Source organism: Haemaphysalis longicornis, unplaced genomic scaffold, assembly GCF_048455015.1.
Source record: "Haemaphysalis longicornis isolate Haplotype H1 unplaced genomic scaffold, Haemaphysalis longicornis Haplotype H1 scaffold_8, whole genome shotgun sequence".
In the NCBI taxonomy this organism is placed as follows: Eukaryota; Metazoa; Arthropoda; class Arachnida; order Ixodida; family Ixodidae; genus Haemaphysalis; species Haemaphysalis longicornis.
In genome coordinates this window covers 125,502,238-125,525,232 of record NW_027526445.1, presented here as the reverse complement: position 1 = coordinate 125,525,232, position 22,995 = coordinate 125,502,238, and positions in this window count along the sequence as shown.

Genomic DNA, 22,995 nt, shown 5'->3' with positions numbered 1-22,995 from the left:
CCCACGTCATAGTACAATTTCACACGTCACACTCGATTAAAATAATCACGCTCTTTCTTTGATAAGGCGACAGACGCAGTGCTAACAAACTCGTGGTCCGCTTTCGCTATCATGTGTGCTTCTAATATCTCTCGCGTAAGCTGGTTCTTATGTTTGGCAACAACTGCGCACTTGTCAAATAGGGACTTGCAACCATGCTGCTTTCAGTGTGACGCAAGCCTTCCCCCCGTTTTATTGTTTACATTATTGCTGTGTTCACGGAGACGATCATTGAGGCACCGCCCTGTTTGGCCGATATACCTTTTCCCACAGTCCAACGGAAGGCTGTAAACAATGCGTTCTGCGCAAACTACAAAGCGGTTTTCATGCTTTTGTTGCTCGTGAAACGCAAGGCGTGTCGTGATACATTGTTACCTGACGGCAGGCCAAAGAGCAGGGCAAACGATGCGATTGGGTGAAGCGATCTATTTACATTATGTACGCATCGGCCACGACAGAATTCGGTCAAGGTGCGTGCGAGGCACTTCGTCGTCGTCGTTATCGTTCTTGGTGCAAGGTCCCGGGACATCACCCCCCACCCCCATCCACTAAAGTGGGGGGGGGGGAGGTGATGTCCCAGGACGTAGTGAGCAAGCCCCGTGGCGCCATGGCCCGCCCCCAACTACGATGACGACAATGAAGACCCGTGTGGGGGCGCAGCCAACCAGGGCTGTGTTATGATCGCATATAAATAGTCAATAATCCTTCGCATTATGTAAATACGTCGCTTCATCGCTACATGACTCATGTCATCCACCGCCACATTATAATATCATCAAAGATGGCGGTGACTGGATGGCAGAGGTCCCTTAAGTTATACCCGGCGGCTATTGTTCCCCACTTTCCGGAAGATTTCCTGCATCGAACACTTGAATAGCGAGTGTACTACGACGGCTTCTTCGATTTAAAAATGAATAATTTACAAACCGCACAGTAATTCTGAACACTATCAGAAAAAGGCAGCACCTTAACCCCATCAGTTCAACTTGAATCTATCTGCCACGCACACACGCACACAATAGCATGTGGTCAAAAACATTCTCTATCAGTCGTCTGCAGCGCACATCGTATCTCAGGCGTAGGTCCACAGCGTAAACACCCCTAATGAACAGCCGGACCGAGGCGTTTGTAGAAGATGATTGCTGATACGATGCGACGGCCCTCCATAAAAAGCTTCAGCTGATACTTTCGCAACTGAGTGTTGCAAGACTCACTAAGAGTTCACAAACAATTTATCGAACTCCGTTATATCAAACGCCGTTTATTCGAACGCTGTTTTATCTAAAAGATGCCCGTTTTATCGAACCACTTATGTCCGTTTTATTGAAATTGTGGTTTTGTGGTTTTCCTTGTAATTTTCGGGGTTTATTTTGTGTAACTGGCCATCGAGTTAACCTAACCTGCACTTAGCTTCATTCTGCATTGTCTCTGGCGTGCAGGACATACTAAAGCTGCTCATATTTGTTGACGCGTCGTTCCCGTGTTTTCTATCACCTTTGTTATACTGTAATTTTTAAATTTTTTGCGCCTTCATTGATTACGCTCAAGAATGTATGTCCCCCTTGTTTATATTACAGAATTCGCCACTATAATCGCAACCATAACCCCGCGCGCATAATTCCTTAGGTGTGTATTGGTGTATTTAGGTTGGTGTTACCCAATATATCCCTTGCGCCATGGTTTATCATTACAGGATCCAAAGTCTTCTCCTTCTCCAATTTTTCTTGTCACGTGGTTTGCACACGACTCCTACTCGGACCCTCTGGTCACATTGTTTGCATCTGGAGAAATATTGTGCCAACAACTTCAGTAAGATTACTGCTATCTGAATAAAACGGGGGGGGGGGGTGGAGGAGGAAGGAGGCGGGGAGGCGGGCTTCCGATCGTAAAAGTGAAGCCCCAACACAGGGGGTGGAGTCCAGAATAACTCGTCATGGACCCGTTACAGCCTACTGATCATAGGGGAACTCGTCAGGTAGGACAACTCGTCATAGGTCATGTTGCAGTAGGGAACCCCGTAACATAGCACAACATTTCGTCACAATTTGCGTTTCTCGTTCATCATCATCAGCAGCAGCAGCAGCAGCAGCAGCACCAGCCTATCTACGCTCGCTGCAGGGCAAAGGCCTCTCCCATTATTTTCCAATTACCCCGGTCCTGTGCAACTGTGACCGGTTTGTCCCTGCAAACTTCTTGATTTCATCCGCCCATGTAACTTCCTGCCGCCCCCTGCAACGCTTGCCTTCTCTAGGGATCCACTCTGTTACCCTTAATGACCAGCGGCTATCTTGCCTGCGCATTACATGCCCTGCCAACGTCCATTTCTTCTTCCCAATTTCCACCAGTGTCCTTAACACGCGTTTGTTTCCCGATCCACTCCGCTCTCTTCCTGTCCCTTAATGTTACACCTATCATTTTCCGCTCCATTGCCCTCTGAGTAGTTCTCAATTTAAGTTGAACCCTCTTTGTGAGCCTTCAAGTTTCTGCCCCGTAGGTGAGTACGGGTAAGATGCAGCTGTTATACACTTTCTTCTTCAGGGACAATGGTAGGCTGCTATTCATTATCTGAGAATGTCTGCCGTGTGCACTCCACCCCATTCTGATCCTTCTAATTATCTCTGCCTCATGGTTGGAATCCGGGGTCACAACTTGGCCTAAGTAGATATATTCTTTTACCACTTCCACTACTTCGGTCCCTAACCCAAACTGTTGTGCTGTGCCGAGGTTATTGATCATTACTTTAGTTTTCTGCATATTAATTTTCAGGCCCATGGTTCTAAGCCGTTCGTCTAGTGCGGAAAGCATGCTTTGCAATTCATCCCCCGAGTTACTTAGCAATGCAACGTCACCAGCAAATCTGAGGTAACTGAGGTATTCTCCATCAACCCTTACTCCCACCTGTTCCAAATCCAACGTTCTGAATACTTCTCGCAAACATGCTGTGAATAACATTGGAGAGATTCTGTCTCCTTGTCTGACGCCCTTCCTTATAGGTATTTTACTGGTCTTCTTATGGAGGATGATGGTAGGTGTGGACCCATTGTAGATATTCTCTAGTATTCTTACATAATGCTCATCTACCTTCGGTTCCGTAATGTCTGAATGACTGCTAGGGTTTCGACCGAGTCAAATGCTATCTCATAATCTATGAAACCGATATATAGGGGTTCAGTATTCTCAGCGCGCCTCTCTATCACCGGATTGATCGTGTGAATATGGTTCATTGCTGAATAGCCTTTACGAAACCCTGCTTGTTCTTTAGGTTGACTGAAATCTATGGTTGCAGAAATTCTGCTAGTGATTACCTTGGTAAGTACCTTGTAGACGACTGACAGTAAGCTGATCGGCCTGTAATTTTCAAGGTCCTTCATGTCACCTTTCTTATGGATTAGGATGTTGTTCGCGTTCTTCCAAGATTCCGGTACGCTTGCGGTAATTAGGCATTGCGTATACACGTTTGCCTGTTTTTCAAGTACAGTTTCTCCTCCATCCTTCAAGAGGTCTGCTGTTATCTGATCCTTACTAGGTGCTTTGCCGCCTTTCATTTCTTTCAAAGCCTTCCTTTACTTCTTCGGTCGTTGCTGGTGGGATGTCTATCTCCTCTGAACTACTTCCTCGTCCGGCATTATCCTGGATGTCTTGGCTACTGTACAGATCCCTATAGAACTCTTCGGCCACTGTGACTATGTTATCGCTATTTGTGATGACATTGCCTTTCTTGTCTTTAAGTGCATACATCTGATTTTTCCCCACGCCAAGGCGCCTCTTTACTGCTTTCAGGCTACCTCCTTTCTTTACAGCGTATTCGATCCTCTCCATATTATACTTCCGTATGTCAGCAGTCTTACATTTACTGAATAACTTAGAAAGCTCTGTTAGTTCTATTCTGTCAGCTGGGATGGAGATTGTCATGGTTTGCCGTTTCCTAATTAGATCTTTAGTCTCCTGGGAACGTTTACCAGTATCCTGTCTAGCCATCGTGCCCCCGACTTCTATTGCACACTCCGTGTTAATGCGTGTAAGGTTGTCGCTGGCTTCCTGTGTCGTAAGCTCGACTTCCTCAGTAAGCGCTGAGTATCGGTTCTGCAGCGCGATCCTGTATTCTTCTATTTTACGCCTTACTGTTAGCTCATTAATCGGCTTCTTTTGTACTAGCTTGTTTGGGTCCCTCCTCAAATCTAGCTTAATTCGAGATCTTACCATACGATGGTCACTACACCTTACCTTCCGAGCACTTCCACGTCCTTCACAACGCCAGGGTTATCGCATAATATGAAGTCTAATTCATTTGTATGGTCCCCATTCAGGCTCCTCCACGTCCACTTCCGGCTCTTCCGTTTACAGAAGAAAGTATTGATTATGCGTCGGTTATTCCGTTCTGCAAGCTCAACTAGTAGGTCCCCCATGCTATTTCTACACCCCAGACCATAGTGACCAACTGCCTTGTCTCCAGCTTGACTACTTTAGCATTGAAATCTCCCAGAACTATGGTATACTGTGTTTTTACTTTAGCCGTTGCCGATTGCGCATCTTCATACGAGCGTTCCACTACCTGATGGTCATGGCTGGATGGGGGGCATAGCCCTGTACCACCTTGAGCTTGTACCTCTTATTGAGTCTAATTACAAGACCTGCTGCCCTTTCGTTAATGCTATAGTATTCTTCTATATTGCCAGCTATGCTTTTATTGACTAGAAATCCTACGCCTAGTTCTCTTCTGTCCTCTAGACCACGGTGACATAGAACGTGTCCATTTTTCAGCACCCTAATGTCTTCACCTGTTCTCCTAACCTCACTAAGCCCTATTACATCCCATTTGATGCCCTTTAATTCCTCGAACAACCCCTCTAGACTCGCTTCACTAGATAAGGTTCTCGTGTTGCCAGGTTCAGGGTCCAGGTTGCCAGGTTCAGATTCCAATGATGGCCTGTCCGGGTCCAGGGATTCTTAGCACCCCCTGCTGCGTCACAGGTCTGACCGCCGCCGTTGTCAGTTGCTTCGCAGCCACTGTAGACTGAGGGCCGTGGGTTAATTGGCGTAGTCATGGGAGGTTGTGGCCATTACAACACCAGGGTGGCGAATCCTGCTCTGGTGAGGGAGTGCGTTACCGGCAATGGTCGGCGGCGTCAGGCCGCAACCCAAGCCCCACCTGCCATTCCAGAATTGCGAGTTTTTTTTTTCTTTTTTTTTTTTTTTGGGGGGGGGGGGGCGGGAGATTGTCCGGCACCGGTATTGGAACCACGGTCTTTCTACACGCGAGGCGGAAAATCAAAAGTTGACCGGGGCACATATGGTAACAAAACACGCAGCGTATTATCTTCACGCGGCGGAGACTGCATGAGCTGGGTCCTGTGCCTTTGTGCGAAGGCGAATCCGCACGTGCCTCCCCAGTTGGCTTTAAATACACGTCAGGGGATTAACGAGTTGAGAAGTTTCGGAATTAGAATTCCTTCGGTGTGGGGCCAGGGGCCTACTACGAGAGAGAAAAATAAAAAGCCGCCCATTAGTCATGCTCAAATAAAAAAATACCTGATTTCGTATAATTCTCCACTTATGCATCAACACTCTTACGCTCCCAGTTCGATTCGCCAACCCTACGTTTCCTTGGTGGCCTTGGAGGAACACGCCAGACCAGACAACGCATTTTGTTGGCTTTTGTGTGCTTTGTCCAGGTAATCGTACGGCCGATATTGATTGTTTGCTCGTTCTCGAATTTTTTTCAATTTTACATTTTTATCAGCTAACACAGTGACGGCAGTGTATTGAAAAGACCTGCATGGTTTCTCTGTTTTCGTTTTTGGTGTTTACAATTTTTGTCTTACTGTTTTTTAAGCCTTATGATGAAAGCGTAAACGATTATGGACATACCCTCCGCCTCCCTCCCCCTCGTTGTACGCAAAACATGCTAGAGCAAAACTATGGGGGAGATATGAAAACGAAGAATTCAGTAGTACAGCGTCACTAATTTTGTCACTCGTTGGTTCAAGCAAGGCATCGAGAACAGTAGAAGGAGGCTTGGTAACCTCTTAGCAACTCAACTGAATGTAAGAATTAGGAATGCAGAAATCAGGAGAGAATTTCCTAGCGTTCAAGTAAGGTTGTTGACATTGGACCCACAAGCGCCAAGAAGGGCCTTACTTATCTATACCATTCGCGGTGAAATAATTAGATTGTGTGTCGACACAAAAGCGGTGTATACAAAGAATTACGAAGTATATCGAGGAATTTTAGTCTATGCGCCACAATGCCGTGATATGCTTCGGATGAGAGGGGGCACTAGAGACACAAGGAGATTCATTATGGCAGCACCACTGGCGCAATAACCATAAAAAATTGCGGACACAAATTCCGCGCATCACAAAAATAAAAAGCACGCAGGAAATAAGGGAAAACTTGTACAAAGATGACAAATGCTGTTAGTCTCGCTGTGGAGACAAGATTTGCAACTTACGTGGCGAGGAGAAAACTAAACGTACTGGAAATTTTGTTACACGAAAAGGACGGGAAAAACAGTTTCGATGAAACGGTTTGGATAAAACGGCGTTCGATAAACTGTCCAAACCCCGGAAAAAGCTTTGATAATCGAACAGCTAACACGAAAGAATAACCGTTAATGTAGTCATTTGCTTTACGTCTCTCTTGAGTAAACGAAACGTATCGAATATTGACGTCAGACGGGGATTTCAAAACTAGCGAAATGCTGCTGCCTTTGCAGGTTGGAAAGCTACAATATAGAGTGGAGCCACTTAGTTCATAATGACTGCAGAAAAACAGCGTTAATACGAGGACCGACCGTTAGGAGTATACAAAACAACATACTAAACAGCGCTCGAGTTGTGTATTATTAAAGGATCCATTAAGACTATTATTCGAAAGGTTTCGTGTTTTATTGTGACCCCAGCGCTTGTCCGGATGGAAACAATGTTTTATTCACAGAGAAATTAATCAATTTACGATTAAAATTTGATTTTACCGCTAAATCGTGCGTTTTCGTGGTCTGCTCTTCAGCCGCTCTGCAGAGCCGCTCTGTAGCCGATTGGAAAGCCTTGTTTACCGTTAGTGAACCTAGATGGCGCCACCATACCGTGGCAAGCCGTTTTCTGCCTCTGGTTTTCTTTTGGCCGTATTTGAACCTGGCTTGTTTTTCTTCAGGGAGGAAATAATCGTTTCGTGAAACAAAGTGCTCGCTCGACAAATATGGTCACGTAAGACACCGTTGCTTGAATCAATCGGCAAGTGTCGTCTAAAACTACCCCCAAAGCCTCGCAGTCCTGTGCAGTTAAACCAAGCATAGTTCGCGCAGTACCAACAGCAGTACGCATTGGTACTTCTATGGTACGTGTGCTTTCGTAAATTCCACTGTCAGTCCCACAATTCCTACTGCTTAAAAAGAATGTGGCCTAAATTTAAACTCAAATACTACGTTCGGCAAGCTTACAAACCCTTCCTATTTCTTTTGCGTTTGCTTTTGCAGCTTCCGCCAATCGCAGAGCTGGCTGGTATGACATCATAGGTTCTGTTGCGGAAAATGAGCGAGTGGGTCGCATGGCCTTTCCCTTCTTTCCTAGTTATACAGCTTATTTGAGTGAAGTTTTCGTTAAAAGTGGTGTCAGTATTCTAACGAGGCAATCTTTTGTATGAACCAAACTTGTGTTTTGTCTTCGTGGCTTCGTTAACTGTTGGTCCTCGCGTTTTGCACTGCTTCGCAGTAGTCCATTATGATAGAATACTGATACGAGAAGAAAGAAGTTAGCAGTGGCGCACTGCGCCTTGCTGAGCGGGCTCCGAAGAGGACTACGAAGCGAACAGCACCTACTCCTGGTGCACGCGCCGTAAATGCCACCCATTAAATCATCGCTCTTCATCATGGTCCGTGTCTTTTGTCTTGCGATCACGTGACAATATGAAGTCGCCATCACGTTATACGACCAGTTGGCATTCGTTCGCGTGAATGCCCCTCGGCGCCACCTGGGAGCGTTGCTGTGCAGAACTAGATTGTGTTCAGGCGCATTTTCGAAGATCCCGCGCCTCAGAAATGGCAGAAATTATACAAAATATTATTACTTACATCTGCTCGTGGACGTTGTGGACAAGGCTGTAAGAAAGTTGGCAAGAACTTAATACAATTGGAAATGTGTGCAGTAGGAATCACACGGTTTACCGTCAGCCCCTACGAACACAACTGCTCAGGATCGGGTCGGGGAGATGCGAACGGTTTCCTAAAGAGTGCGCCTTTATTCGTCTACAGGCGGCTGATGATTAGATGGCCACATTCTGTTCAGAACGACGGCCACGGGGCATCCGTCTCTGTATTGGTGCCTTGTACGGTTTGAGGACGTTTCGCCAGTAACAAAGTCATGTACACCGCGACGCAGGAAACCCCTTGTCAGCTCGTGCATGCCGCGGGCTGTTCAAGCGCCGTTTCGGTTAAGTTCGGATCGGTTTCCGTTCAGTTTCCGTTACAATCAGCATGACAGTGTGGTGCTCCTGCCAGGATGGGCTATACTATCGCCGGGCAAGCGTCTATTAAATATCACAAAGCAAGGGTTCTAAGCCATTCCGGCCGTTTCACAAAGCCGCAGTGGAAGACCCTGTTTATAGGCTAGCATAGCATTGCTATGCTTAGTTTCTTTTTAACGTAATGAAAAGAGAAGTATTAAAAATTCGCTTAATTTCAATCAAGTTTCGGCTGCACCCCGATCAATGAGGCTTTATGACGTGCATTCGTTTGTGCCATTTTCCAAACACGTTCACAACATGCATGATTAACCAGCGCAAACTAAACGGGACGAGGGACGAGTACGCAACACGAGCGGTGTAGTCCTCTCTCGTCCCGTTTAGTTTGCACTGGTTAATCATGAATGTATACCAACCAGCCCAGTTTTCGACCTTGTTGTTCACAGCATGGTTTGGGGCAATTTTTGAAGACAAACTGCTTTTTGTACTGAAACGCAGGAAAGCACCCGTATCCTTCAAGTATAGATTCACGGTGAATTTATTTTTAAGATAGAAAACAATGGCAGCACCAAAGTGATGTGCGCTGCCTAAGAAGATGGCGCCCTACTTATGCGCCCGCGGGACTGAAACAAACCTGAAGGCTGTTCATCAGGCGAGTGGCAAGGGGAAGGAAGGGCACCCGGTATGCGAAGGTGAGAAAGGAGAGGTGGTTATTTGGCCTGATTGGCTACGTGTTATGCAATGAAACAAGCAGATACCCTTGCAACGTTCCCCTCTGTTACGGCTTTATCTGAGCCTCTAGGCCATTATCAAAATATTCTCCCGCAATTTAAGACTAAGTACAGCTCTTTGGGCAACGCGCTTATATCACGACTTAAGCATTACTCATTCTCATTCTACGATAGGTTTACCGTTTTATCACATTTTTCCATTTCAAAACTTTGACAGGAGAAATGCCTAAATTGTTTTTTGGACACTAATTTTGTTCGAGTAACAGTTAAAAGCACAAACCAACTAACTATATCCACGTGTACAGTATTTATTAAAAATCTGTATTGGTCTGTAATTTTTAACTCGTAATCTGCTATTTTCTGAAAATCGTGATACGCCACCGTTATTGGTTTGTTGAAAAACCCATAAAGTTGCCAATAGCATTTTCGTATTAATGTGTGAATCTGCAAAACCCATTTTGGCATCTGTAATGATGACAGCGCCGATAGACCCCGTCGGGACGATGACCCTCCTCCCTTCTCCTGGTTTTGTTGTTCGCCCCATCTGTCGGCGGAGTGGCAGCCCTTTGGGACGGCCTTGCCGGTGACCTTCGTCACAGCTGTGGTGAAGGCTTTCGTTTCCTCCCGACTTTCGGGGGCGGCGGACAGGGGGGGGGAGCCGGGGTGAAGCCCTAATGCAGGTGCGCTGCTGTGGGGAGGGGGATGGTTGGCTTACTGCTCGAACGTAGTTCAATGAGTTTGTCGATAGCTGCTACTGCGAGCGATCGCACGAAGACTCGCTCCCGTGGCAGTTTCTGGCCGCCAGGACCCCACGCACCTTTAAGCCAACCGTGCGGCTGTTTGGCCCCTTTTCGGCATCCGGGCCCCTACCAGGGATCGCGCCACGCTACCCACCTTGTGCGCGGCGGCACCGTTTAATCGTAAACCAGTTTTTCTTTATGATTCATTGTCTGTGTAAATAAGTGTAAATTGACTTCTTCATCATCTACCTCCTGCGGCAGCGTCATCGGCTACTTTCACTCATCCACGGTGACACCAAGCACCTTCAACAACGAACTTAACTTTACTCCATCTTAACAATCGTGCCTCAAGATGAGTACTTAATGGGGAAAAAAAGTTGGCACGTTTCGCACTCTAAAGGGCATAGTTGAAAAAATCCCGCATATTGACTTTCTAAACCGAGATTGTACTCGCGATAGTGCCAGGATACTAAACAAGATATTACCAAGATAGTGAATATTTATTCAACATATAAGACGATTACGATCATCGGTGCTGATAGCATCTGTTCACTTTTTAATCTTATGGGGTGTAATTTCAAATATTCCTAATTTACATTCATCTTTATAATAGGAAGAAATTCTTAGGCGGCCTTACCGCTTTTCTACTGGAAACACTTGCCAGCAAAAAGAAATGGAACAGTACGACAAATAATAAGGAATTCGTAAGAACCCTCAACTTCCTGTTATATCCAGATTCCTCCTACGGGGACTGGCGAAGTCAAAACCATCGAACTAATCTGCACACGTAGCTACGGATTACATTTAGCAGCAAACCCTGTTTAATATACCAACGGATACGAGCCGGAATAACGAGACATTTAGAACTATTTCAACGAGCTGCAATTCACGCGGAGGCACCTTTGCCACAAGTAAATGTGGACGTCTGGCAAATAGAATGCAGTACAACGTGGCCAGAAAGCTTTTTAAAGCGCCGAAAAGGAAGACGCAGCCAAGAATATTTGTGATATGCGAAGCGTTTCCCAATAAAAATCATCAAGGCGCAATTTCTCCCTGTTATTTTGGGGTTATTTTTTCGCTACATCAGAAAGAAGCCACGGTTACGGACAACCGAATCTGTACGGTTCAGACCCAGCAGGAGTCACTTGCGCCACTTTCTCCAATTCGTAGCCCTTTGTCGAGTACTTCCAGAGCGTAACCACGCAACAACTTGCATGTAAAAACACGTGTTTTTAGCAATACGGCAGAATCTTTGAGAGTGAGGAACAGTGCAACAAACGGGGCGGAAAGGAAACGTCTCGTCTACCCTACGTTCTGGCCCATTCGTTGCCTTCCCCCTTACCCTCAATGTCTTGTACCAACTAGCTCAAGTTTCAATGTTTCTGTGGAAACGTCGCTATAATAGCCTAGTGCGTATAACTGGACTGGGAAATTAAACATACAGATATATAAAAAACAACAAAAGCCGTACAAATATTAAAAAATGATCTATCCAAATCAAGAACATGTATCTTATTCGCCCTCCCCACAAAACGAAGGCAAAAATTAAGCGCTAAGGAAGGACAACCAAAAAATGAATTATTTTTTTGTGGATATGAAACAACCATGAAAAACAGCACGTTAGTTCATGAAATTGCTACTTGGGAGATTTAACAAACTCAATAGCTATATACAGTAATTGAAGATAATTATTCGATGGAAACTGAGAAAAACTGAGAAAAAATTACACCATCTTCCCGTAGGGGAACCCTTGAGTAGTATGCAAAGCAGCCATGGGTCGATTCAAGTGCCCATTAGTTTTCCGTTCGTCGTTTCCGTTAGGTTGAGGTACGTAGCTACCGTTATATTTACAGTTTGGTTTCCATGGTAACTACCACACTTTTCACTTACCGGAACTACGAAATGGGAAATTGCGTTGAGCCCATGGCTGTTTCGCATACTACTCAGGGTTCCCCTACGGGAAGATGGTGTAATTTTATTAGATGCGACGGGGCTATGTCCCTCCCTTGTCGTTGTTGCGCCATCCACACCCCCACTGCGCATGCTCGGCTTGCTGAACTCCCGGTGGTGTCTTACCCTTTAATGGCTCCTGGAGCGACAGTGTTAGCGGTGTCTTCCTGGGCCGGCCCGAGATGAGCCGAGCATGCGCAGTGGGGGTGTGGACGGCGCCACAACAAGGTAGGGACATAGCCCCGACCATGAGATGCCGGAGCGAGTGTTGCCGGTGTCTTCCTGGGCCGGCACGAGACGAGCACGCTTCCCCTTAAAGGGCTCCTGCAGCGGCAGTGTTGCCGGTGTCTTCCTAGGCCAATAGTGTTGCTGGTGTATTCTTGGGCCGCCACGAGACGAGCACGCTTCCCTTTAACGGGCTCCTGGAGCTGCAGTGTTGCCAGTGTCTTCCTGGCACGGACGATGGAGCCGATTGCAAGAGATGCTTTGAATCTAAAAGCATGACGATTGCTATACCCTCACAAGCAAAATTTACGCGCAGCGCCAACCGCAGCATGCTCGGTTACGGCGCACATCTGCTTTGCCTCAGGAAGTGACCGCGTGATCAGCGAACGCACGGCTGCGCCTGCTACCCCGCTGTTATCTAGAATCGGCTTGCTGCCGCTGAGCACGTTGTTGCAAATAGTGTTTGAACCTCCCGCGCAAATGTGATGGGGTTCCGATGAGCTACTAACGGAAGGGAGCGCCTGACGAAAGTGTGCGGGCGGAGCAGTGAGATATACTGAGCCGTGGTGACGCGCTGGAAGATGACGCCTCAGCAGCGCGTGCCACCCTCCCCCTCACACTTTCGCCATTCGCTCTTCTCCGTCTTCTTTCTGCTCGGGTGGCTCGTGGGGTACGCAGATATGATGAGGTATGCGGATGTCGCCGCCACGGCCGCCGCTAAGCCGCCGCAAAGCGGGTACCAAAAATCAAAGGGCTGCGCCCTAAAATCAAAATCAACCAATGAATTAATAAAAAAATTACTCTTATATAGGCTCCAGCACCCCAGCTAGACCAAACAACGAAGGCAAAATTACAAAGCCCACACCAGAGCAACTGGAGAGCGGACAAAAAATTGTGGAAAGGAGTTGACTCTATAACGCCAGCATTTGAACACGAGGGGAGAATTTGTGTGGCCAGCTAGTTTTATCGCTTTAATAGAGCGAAGCCGAAAAATCGCGTCAAATTTATAATGCAAGAAATAAAAAATTGAAGAAGCTCTAAAACTAAACAAAATAAAAAACATGATGATTTGCAGTGCTCCCCTAAGCGACGAAACAATACCAAAGACCTAAAAAAAAATAAACACCATTAAAGTATCGCAAAGAATGAAACAAGCGCGCAAAGCCCCGCATTTGCTTAAGAAAATTCCTTTTGGGCAACTTATCAGAAGTTATCGTTGTAATAGCGTAAATGGAGGTAGTTATTCCTACGAAATTGACAAGGACCAAAACCAACCAAAAATAATAATAGCGAAATGAACTAATGCAATCAAAAAGTTACATCCCACAGCCCCCCTCTCACACCCAAAAAAACGAAGGTAAAATGACAAAGTGCCGACAATAGCGATGGAGGCGCAGAAAAATTGGGAAAATGAATCGACTATGCAGCGCGAGTACTTCTACTAAATGGGACAGTTCGCCGAGCCAGCACTCTTAACAGCATTTATGACGTAAACGTGGAAAACCGATCGCACGGAATTAAGATAAAAAAATGGAAAAGGAAAAACGCACACAAATCAAGTAACGAAATTAAACGCATGCAATGGGCAGGATAACCCTCCAAAGCAAAGCGATAAATTCCAGATCCGAAAGGAGACAGGAAGATACCATCTCGCCAAACTATTCACAGCATGTCTGGAGGGGTGGTTTAGCTTGACTGGAAAAACATTGGATCTTATGATAAACGGGGAACCCGAGAGCCATTCGAGGTTTGCAGACGACAGTCTTTTTGAGGAAGACAACACCTGCAAACAATGCTTGAGAAACTCCAATCAGAAGGCAGGGCCGCGGGGCTAAAAATAAATGTGAACAAGGCTCGGGTCATAGGAATTTTTGTAGATTTTTCCAAAGCCTTTGATTATTGAAGCATGAACTACTGAAAAAGAAACTGGCGTGTTACAGTATTAGGGGCACTGCTGGCTTGTTGATAACGTCATATGTAATAGCCGTGCGGTCTCTGGTCTCCCGCAGGGCAGTATACTGGGGCCTTTGCTGTTTAATCGTTATTTCAATGACATTGTGAATATTAGTGATACAGCTACAGTTGTTATTTATGAAGACGACACCAGTATGTTTTTTTTTCAGGCGATAATATTGATGAACTTATATCGACATGCAATCTCACCATGGAGGCGCTGCGGAAATGTTCTGAATCAAACTTAATGCGAATAAACAAAACAAAAACACAAACAGTTATATTTCGCCTTAAAATCAAACCGGTTCCCTCTTATTCTACCATTAAACGAAATTCGCAAAATTTACAGTTTCAGGATAGCTTCAAATGCCTAGGTGTCGTGCTTTCCGCAAACTGGCCGTGGGATAATCATGTAGACCATATCATAAATAAGTTGTCTCGAATAACTGCTGTTATTGGTCGTTCAAGGTACATTCTCCCCAGTTCTGTGAAATTTTTTTCATACAATTCTCTTCTTTATTCTAATTTACATTTTTGTGAACTTGTTTGGGGTATGGCAAAGTATTCTTTTTTACATAAAATTTATTTACTAAAAAAACTTCTTCGTCATGTTTGTAACAAAGGTTACAGGGAGCCAAGCTGGGACCTCTTTCATAAAAGTTGTGGTATGAAAATCTTCAACTTGTACATTCATCGTTTAAGAATCCGATTCAAAATAGAAAAGAAAAGAAACAACCATATGCGTAATTTGGACCGGTTGCGACAAAAAGAAATGAATTACCCTTTCAGGAATTAGAAACCGGGCGGTACCTATAGCCCGTTTAAATACTGGGAAAGAGCGCATACAGTATACCCTGCGTTATCTTTAAAATGTATTTTTGTGCACCGATTTTGATATCTCTTAATGTTCTAAGCGTCCATTACATGTCATGTGTATAAAATGTTTTAATCTTTCTCTCATTTGCTTTCTTGTTTAACTCTTCTGTTTATACCCGTTGATAATAACGGGTATTACGTGTAACAAAAATAAGTGTCTTATTGCTAGCTTTTATTCGTACTTTTTTCGGTTGCCTTTAAAGCAGTGTGCTTTCTTTTATCGCGATGCTGCTGTTGAGCAAAAAGGGGGCTGCGGCCTCTTCAAGCTGTCTATGACAGCTTTTTTCCGCGGTTGCTGTTTATCTCTGTTTATGGAGCAGAAATAAAGTTTCATTATTATTAATATCATTATAAATCTAAAGTATCCAGGAGTAAGCATGCGGAAAACGTCCTCTTCAGTTTACAAACCGAAATGCTAGAAGCAGTACTCGAATATAAATACCTCGGACAGATGGTTAGTGCTGACCCCAGCCCCGAGAGAGAAACCGGCGCGGAATAGGTATGGGTTGGGGAGCACTCAGCAAGCAATCCCGAATAATGAAAAGTAAGCTAACTCTGTCCCTCAAAAAAAAAAATGTACAACTAGTGCATACTGCCGGTGATGACATACGGAGCTGAAACTTGGCGCCTTACTGAACAACTAGAATTCACGTTTAGTCGGCTCAACGCGCCACGGAACAAATAATGTTCGGAAGAACACTAAGGGACTAGAAACAAGCTACCGGGATGACAGAACAAACTGGGTCAGAAGATATCACAGTTCAAATAAAGAAAAAGAAATGTAATTTGGCTGACCATGTAGTGAGACGAACCGACAGCCAGTGTACTATTAGGGTAACAGACTGGATACTAAGAAATGGGTATAGTAGAAGGGTAAGGCCAATAACACGGTGGAAGGATGAAATACGGAACTTCTGGGTAAATGGTAGACTCGAGCAGCGCCGGACAGGAGCGGTTGAAGGTCAACGGGAGAAGCCTTCGCCTTGCAGTGGACCTGAGTAGACTGATGATGATTATGATCGTTAACGATGATGATAATGATCATTATCGATAAGGACCATGATGATGATTATGATGATGGTGATGATGACGGCAGCCCCCCACAGAACGAACTGATTTGAGAACTATCGAACAATTAAAACAGGGAAAGGCATAAAAATTAACTAAAAAAATTGACTGCGCATCTAATCACTTCGCTGCAAATGGCGTTTCAAGACTATAGTCGTCCCGCGGCCCTGCCCCTAAACAAATTCAAATTAACCGCATTAGACTGCGCCACAATGAGGTCAATCTTCACGGTAAGTTGCCTGGATGCACACACTCGCCCCACTCCCCGCGCTCCGCAGCGGGGGCGACCGCGTGCATCCAAGCACCCTTTTCCACGCGGTATCTACGCACTATCTACTAGAATATTTTATTACTGTTGTATGTCTGAGGGGGCCGATACAGGCGCCCGCGCCTCATTTCGACTCCCGCTTTTCGTCTTCTATACGCGATCACTCGACGTGCACGCGCTAACCACCGCCATCGATCGATTCCTAAGAATCTCAGGAACCGACGGACACCACGCTTGACCCGCTCCGACCATCAGCAGCGACACAAGCCAACCGCGAAATCTGCCAGTGGCACCGCCGCTGCTGGGCGAACCTTCAGGCCTAGCACGAGCGGCCGCTCTCCAGCCATGGCGCAGCAAGAACACCTACTTGCGCCCTCCGTCACGACACCGGAGCACGTGCAGCACATGCCACCCGCCACCTCCACTGAGATGGAAACGGGCTCCGACTCGCATAGTGCGCCTACGCCTGCCGATGCCGGCGTCGAGCTCCCACCGCCAAACATCGACCCCCCGCCGCTCGCCACCTCAACCGAATAAGACGCCGCTCAACAAATGGACTATGACCACTTCAGTGGCCGAACGTGCCCCCGCCCCAACCCCTGGATGGAGGTCATCTACGGACGCTGAAAGAAGCCGTCAACATCTTCGCCTACGCCACCCCCTGCCACCGAGATGCCTCCAAAAGCGGTGCGTACCATACCACCACCGTGCTTCCCACCGACCCACTACCTCACTGTCGTCCGCCCACATAACGGCCTTCGTGTCGGCGACTGGTCTACCAGCAACCTAGCGCGAGGTCTCGCCGCTGCAAGAACATTACCGACTCGACCTTCCGCACCCTCGTCACCCTCCAAGCGCAACCCAACACGAACCTCATCGTGACTGGTACCTCCGACCCTCACCTGGCCGACCGGCTCTCCAGAATAACCGAACTTACCCTCCGCCAGACCACCTACGCTATCAACGCCTACATGAAGCCCCCGCCAGGCACTGCACGTGGCGTGATTCATGGAGTCCCTGAAGGCGTCACTCAGGAGCAACTACTAGAACTCACGGCTACGAACCACCCTTACATCATCCATGCCCGCATTACGGGCAAAACAAGGTCCGCACTCTTCACCTTCGCCGGAACCCGCATTCGACTGCGAAATGATCCGCTGCCGACCATACCGCCGAGCCCTCCAAACCTGCACATGTTGCGGCGGTATCGGGCACCGCCAAGATGTCTGCCCGCATCCCAACAAGCCACGGTGCCACAGCTGCGGCACTCCCGATCCGACACCGCAACACACCTGCACTCCTCGCTGCAAGCTGTGCGACGCACCCCACCAAACAGCCCACCGAGACTGCCCCAGGCGCTACTGAGACACTCTTCCACCATCTAAGAAGCATCCGCTTGACTTGACCAAGACCTCCAGCCGGCCAAGCACCGATGCCCACAATTTCCCGCTGGTCCCGACACCACAGGCATCGCTCACCCAGCACCCTACCTGGCCTCCCCTACCACAGGTGAGCTGGTCAGCTAAATTACTCGCGCCTCCCACTGCTCCTACACCACCACCCCCTAACCCGTGTCAGCCCTCCTCGTGCCCCGACCCACTCACCGCAGCCCTCGAAAAATTCCAACAACACTTCCAGGAACAACTTGACGAACTTAAAAAACAAGTTGACGCGCTCATGCGGCTCCCCCCGTCCCAGCCCACCCCTCCCCCCTCTCCGAGGACCGCATCATCGAACGTGTAACTGAAATTGTCAGTGCACGCATGGCCGCCCAAATTGAAGATGCCGTAGCAAAAGTTTTAAAGGCCCAAGCTCAAACCCATGCTCCTCTCGTCGAGTGCTTCCAGCTTCTCGCAGAACGCCAAGCCAAATTCGAACTCGCCCTCCAACGCATCCCGGACGGCCCCTCCCTTTCCTCTTATAGTCCCCCCAAGAAAGCACCACCCAAGCACCACCCGTATCATGCTAACATCCCCGTTGACACCATAACTGTCTATCAATGGAACTGCCGCTTGTTCAACAGCAAGCGTTATCAACTCTCCCTCTTCACCCAAAACGATTCCCCGATGCCATCGCCCTGCAGGAAACCAACACCTCCACCCCCCGCCTATCACGATTCAACGCCTTCACGCAAGATCCCCAATCCCGCACGGCCATCCTCGTTCATAACACCCACCCGCCACAACCGCACCGCCTAAGCCAAACTATCATCCCCCACACCTTCGTCGAAATCATCTCGACTCGCCCAACACGACCAAGCGTATACATCCTCAACATCTACAGCGCCCCAAACGACAACCTCAAGACCATAGAACCCCTCTTTCAAGAAGCGGTACAGATACATGGATCCCACCCCCTTCTTGTCCTTGGTGACTTCAATGCCCCTGACTTGACTTGGGGCTACCGCTGCGCCTCAAAGAAGGGTACTGCACTGCTCCGGGCCAGCCAAAATCATCACCTCGTCCTCCAAAATGACCCAACCGTCCCGACTAGAACCGGCAATATCGTAAGCCGTGATACCATACCTGATCTGACCTTTACCAGACACTGCCACACAGCCCAGTGGCACCGGCTTGACGAAAACCTCGGCAGCGATCACTACCTCATCACTCTGCGCGTACCCTTCGTTCACAAACCCCTCCGCAGAGGCACCGCACGCCTCACGAACTGGCCCAACTTTCACGAGGATCCCACCTCCTTACCACCTATTGGCGACAACCTGGACGACTGGGCACAAGACCTAGAACAGAAGGTTTGCGCCCACACTCAATCTATAGCCCGCGCAGACGCCACGCCAGCGGCTGATCCACACCTCCTCCACATGTGGGATGCCCGTCGTGGCTTTTCTAAAAGATGGAAGCGCCAGCGCCACAACCACACCCTCAGGAAACGTATAGCCCGCCTGAACCAACAGATCCAAACGTACTCTAGCCAGCTTCACAACCAAAACTGGCGAGACTTCTGCACCCACCTGCAAGGTACCCTCCACACCCGCAAGACCTGGCACCTCCTCCGCTCCCTTCATGACAACCACTCTAATCAACGTCAATCAATGCACCGCATCCATCAACTCATCTGCAACCATTCGCAACCTCCTCGCGCGCTTCTCCGCACCATCAGGCAGCATCTCTATAGTGATCCGGTCACTCATCCCCCTGCCCCGAACCTTCAATACACTGGACCCCCCAACGTCGACATGGACCTCCCCTTCACTACTACTGAACTCCACGCTATTCTTCCCCGCCTCACCCGCAACGCTACCCCGGGCAGAGACCACATTACCTATAGAACTGTCCGCAACCTCCCGGGCGACATCCTTGAAGACCTCCTCACCTATTACAACAGCAACTGGGAAGCCGGCACGTACCCCTCACAGTGGCGCCACTCAGACATCACCCTTATCCCCAAGCTTAATAAACCAGTCTCCGCCACCACCCTCCGACCCATCGCCAGCACCTCCTGCCTCAGCAAGATCTATGAACACCTAGTTCACCAGCGCCTCTCCACCTACCTCGAAGACTGTAACCTGTACCCCCTTATACCCCCTTACCATGTTCGGTTTCAGCCAACATCTCACCACCCAAGACGTCCCAATAGAAACAAAAGAACAGCTCCTCGACCACCTCAGCCGTGACACCCCCAAAACACTCCTCACCCTCGATGCCAAAGGGGCCTTCGACAACGTTACGCACCAAGCCATCCTCGATAACCTCAATCACACCGGCTGCGGCCACCGCGCCTCCCAATTCGTCTCTGCGTTCCTGCGGGACCGCACTTCCACCATCCGGTTCGGCCCTCTCCAATCCCCTACCTTCAACACCCCTACCAAAGGCACACCGCAAGGCTCCGTTATTTCCTCTTTACTCTTTAAAATCACCCTCCTCCTGCTCCCCAGTCTCCTGAATGCCATCCCTGGTATCCACCATGCGCTTTATGCCGATGACCTGACTATATGGACTACCAGTGGCTCCAGCAGCGCGCAACAAAACGCCCTCCAGCAAGCCATCGACACCACTGTCATCTACCTCCACCCCAGAGGCCTAACGGTCGAACCAAGCAAGTCTGCCCTCCTCGTTCTCCGAGCCCGCACCCGCGGCCACCCCCCACAGCCCACCACAAGGGACCATCCACGGCTCTCCCATTCCCCAAGTCACCACCCGTCGGGTACTCGGCGTTCCTTTTCACTACGACGGCTCCGACGCAATTCTCCCACAGCTCCACAAAACAATCACCCAACTTACGCACCTCATTCGGCGCATCCGCGGCTCAACCTACGGCCTCAAATAATCCGACACCTGCAAACTCGTTCAAGCCCTCCTCATCAGTCGCCTTACATACAGCTGCCCTTTCGTCAACCTCAAGACACAGGAAGCTAACAAGCTGGACGCTCTGATACGCAAGACCTACAAAGCAGCTTTAGGCCTCTCTGCATACACTTCAAACACACGCCTCCTCAAGCTTGGCCTCCACAATACCCTCACACAAATATTAGAAGCCCAACGCACTTCCCACCTGCACCGACTCTCCCTCATACCGGCTGGTCGACAAGTACTTCAGGTCATCGGACGCACGGCCCCTGCCACCCCACACGCGCCCCAACGTATTCCCCTCTCCATTCGTCAACGCATCCACGTCCCTCCCGTCCCCAAGCATATGCACCCCATCTCCAACACCCGCCGCGGTGGCTCAGTGGCTAAGGCGTTGCGCTGCTGAGCACAAGGTCGCGGGTTCGATTCCCGGCCGCGGCGGCCGCTTTTCTGATGGAGGCGAAAAGCAAAAACGCCCGTGTGTACGAGATTTCGGCGCACGTTAAAGATCCCCAGGTGGTGAAAATTAATCCGGAGCCCTCCACTACGGCGCGCCTCATCGCCTGCGTTGCGTCGGCGCGTTAAACCCTACAATCAATCAACCCCATCTCCAACCAAGGCCGCCGCAACGCCCGCTTCCGATTCCTCGAAAAACGCTACGGCTCCACGTACAACTCCACGTACATGTACAACTCCACGCTCCACGTACAACTCCACGTAAACGCTCCACGTACAACTCCATCCTCTCCAACCACACTAACTCCCGACAGCGATACCCGCCCCCCCCTCCCACCCTTCCCTCACCGCCCAACAGGCCTACATCCTCCGCCGACTACACACCGAAACCTACCTTAACCACATCATTCTATCCCACATTTTCCCTTCTCTCCTTCCACCCGAGTGCCCACATTGTCACATCCCTCTCAACACCTACCACCTCGTGTTCTCCTGCCCCCAACACCCACAACCCCACCCCGCCTCTTCCCCTGAGCAGTGGGAGTCCCAGCTGACCAGCTCCGCACCGGAGCGCCAGGTCACCCTGGGGCGGCGTGCACTGGAGGCAGCCCGGACAAGAGGCCTCCTGGACTTAGGAGGCTAACCACGCCCTTCTACCCCTTCCCTTTAAGCTCAATAAACGTTTTGCCACCACCACCACCTGTTGTATGTCTGGGAAGGCCGCCGGGAGCAACAGTGGCGCGAGCAACAGTAAGCGACAGCGTAATACTGTCGATGTAGTATTTCAATTTATATCAGAAAAATTAAGCATTCATGTGTTTTTCAATAAAGGAACACTGCAAATGGCACTTCTGCATTGATGGTATGCCGCAGCTTGGTGTAATAGAATGTTTTTGCCCAACAGTGCTGGCAACTATGAACACCAAATCAGATCTTGCTGCTTACGAATGGTTGTGGGCATACAAACCTATTGTGCAGCATCTGTTCCACTGTCGAGGGACACACAGACCAAACTTCCTGCGTTCAAGTAGCCCAAGAAAAACTATCATCTTCAAAAATGCATGCTATGTACCGCCACCCAAAAACGAAGACAAATCTGGAACCCCCTCCCCCCTGCCCCGCCAAAGAATAGACGGAAACATGAAGAAAATAATTGAAAAACCGACCAACAGTGCAACGTTGTGAAATGCAAAAGAAAAGGTATCGGTGAAGCAAGCTGCACACATTTCTTCGATCTAATAGCGTAAATGCTCCCATTTGATAGGAGGAACTTTAAGAAAATGTCAAAGAAGAATTTAGAAAAAGCTAAAAAATTGTGGAAAATTCCTCTGTTATAGGAATCGGCAAAACACAAAAGATAAAATTTGCAGCAAAATCTGCAGCTGGGCATGATTTGCGGATCGGCGGCTGCCTTGTGGGTGTGCTTGGCGGGTCGCTTCGGCAAAGGTGTTCTCGCGTCAGTTCCGTGGCGGATATGACGGCTCATTATTCCACCTATTACCTGTTAAGATCCCCATACTAACCATACTAATCTAGGTATTATGCGATAACCCTGGCGTCGTGCAGGATGTGGAAGTGCTCGGAAGGGTAAGGTGTAGTGACCACCGTATGGTAAGATCTCGAATTAGGCTAGGGTTGAGGAGGGACCGCAACAAGCTAGTACGAAAGAAGCCAATAAATGAGCAAACAGTAAGACGTAAAGTAGAAGAATTCAGGATCGCGCTGCAGAACCGGTATTCCGCCCTTAACGAGGAAGCCGAGCCTACGACACAGGAAGCCAGCGACAACCTTACACGCATTATCACGGAGTGTGCAGTAGAAGTCGGGGGCACTATGGCTAGACAGGATACTGGTAAACTTTCACAGGAGACGAAAGATCTAATCAGGAAACGGCAAACCATGAGAATCTCTACCGCAGCTGACAG